Raw genomic sequence first — 2,327 nt, 5'->3', positions numbered from 1 at the left:
TGTGCAAAGCAACAACCTCCTCCTGCCCCAAAAGCTGTTTTCTGTTTCTGTTAAAGAGAATTCATGCTTTCTGAAATAAAAAATTAAATTTAATAATTGTCAAATCAGTGGGTCAGCTGAATTTTTAACTTGGATGCAAAATTTGAACATTTTAGAATTATTGATGCCATTTAACATTTAACTGAGGACTTTGGTCCTTCCTTTATGCAGTTTTGTGGATTTATGTAATAAAGGCATGTGTGCACAGGCAGCGGCACCCCTGGTGCTGTAGTAAACTACAGCTACTTCTGCATGTCATTTGCTGTCGCTGCAATGGAAAGATTTCACTTCTGAAAATGGAACAGGCACTGTAAGCCACTAGTGACATGAATTTAAATGACTTCCATCTCGAGTCAAAGATTTGTGTGCTTCGGAACCAACAGATGCCTCGCAGCCAGCCAGCTCCCAGGCGACTTCAGATCTGGAGACTCCTTTTCAGATGCTATGGGCTTGGCCACAGCAAGGAGCGAGTGGGTCGGAAAGGCTGCGTACAGCCAGCTCTGCCTCGTCCTGTCCTGCCCTCCCCTCTCCAGTGCCAGCAGCTCTCCTCACGTCCCTCAGCAAACATCACTGCTCCCTTCTCCAGCATGGGAAGCAGCACAGAAGATAAATCAAGAGTCAAAGGCAAAGCCCAGAAACTCTCAGGCACTGCACAGAAGCTTAATTTTGTTTCCCTGTCAGACAGGACAGGAAAGGCTGACCAGAAACTTTTTGACACAGGTAGTCAAAACACAGGAACCAGAAGCTGTAGCTTCAGATAACTTTTAAGTCCTTCAGGTTTCAATATGAATACTTTTCCCAGAATACACAGAAGTAGTCTGCAGAGGATGTTCATTATTTTCCCAAATGGAGGAGGATGAAAAACTTAATTGTTTGTATTTGGAATGACAGTTATACACAATCAAGAAATTAAAACTGAGTAAAAAAATTCTGCGCCAAATACAGAAAGGAGATTTCTAAGTGAAACCCATTTCAAACAAAAATAAATTTATTTAAAATTATACACTGTAGAATTCCTTCATTGCACAAATCCAAGTATTAATCATGTTGATGTCTGTTTGATAATACATTACTTAATTAAAAACTCCCCCATAATGTTGAGGTGAGAACCCCCCAAAATAAGCTATATTAGAACTAGATACCATATAGCTTATGCAGCCACATGAGAAATGTTTTCTGCTGCTTCGTTATTACACAGGTAGTTGGTTCTATCAGCTAAAGCCTAGTGACTTGGATTTGTTTTATGCATATTGGGTTTTGTTCTATTACTTTCCAAGAGATTTTGCTCCCCTGAGTCAGCTGTGTTCATTGGTCAGAATAAATTCCAGCATCTGACACCATTTCCATTAATCACAGACAAGCCACTAGACGTGAGCAAGATAATAGAAAGATAAAACCAATATCTGGTGAATGGAAAACATTATTTATGTATGCTGTTCACTAATACAGTAGAAGGTATCTGGAAGGCTTTTTTTTTTTTTTTTTTTAAACTTTGACACACAAACTGGAAGAGGAGAAGATGATGGGCATCCTATGAAATACTTACTCCACAGGGAAGAAAGTGTCTGGAACCCCCCAGATCATGTAGCACCTTGGTAACACTTCTACAGCCCGTCGCTGCTACAGCTGTGCTCAGTCATAGCCCCCCCCCTGTACTTGCAAGCACTTTTAAGATAATCTGCTACTAAACAGCTGTGAAATTAATTTTTATTACACTGATCTTAAAATGGACCTGGGAAGCCGAATACTTTACCCACCCACCTGTCAATAATGTATTTAGTATTAAGTGTCTTCCCACCCATTGCACGTTGGGTATCACGGACCTAATACAAAGCATTTCTCTTCAACGTACGGAGCAGTCAGGGCAGTTCACTCACCCCTGCTGCACTGAGAGACATGAAGCAGAGCAGTTAAAAAAAGAAAAACCAGCATATATTGTATTTGTCTAAAAACAGTTAGTGGCCTTTAAAGGGCCAAAAATAAAAGTAGTACTCAGACGCTCCCAATCTATAAAGCAAGCAATTGCAATTCAAATAAGTCTAGTTCTCAGTGGCACACTAGATACCACAAAAATACTTCTATATATCAACAGTGCTACACACCTGGTCCGATAAATTAAGGCTTTGTTTCTTTAATAAAAGAGAAGTTAGTCAGTTGCCTTCACCACCACACGTAAGAAGTCCAGATTCTGGTGCTGTGCAGAGGAGGCACACTAAGGATAACTGCACTGTGTACGTGGCCCTGTGGTAGACACCACATCATGAACTGAGGGAAACAAGCTGAACATC

This window comes from Merops nubicus, unplaced genomic scaffold (assembly GCF_000691845.1).
Source record: "Merops nubicus isolate BGI_N331 unplaced genomic scaffold, ASM69184v1 scaffold25878, whole genome shotgun sequence".
In the NCBI taxonomy this organism is placed as follows: domain Eukaryota; kingdom Metazoa; phylum Chordata; class Aves; order Coraciiformes; family Meropidae; genus Merops; species Merops nubicus.
The sequence above is the reverse complement of the archived record's forward strand: the minus strand, read 5'-3'. Positions refer to the sequence as shown.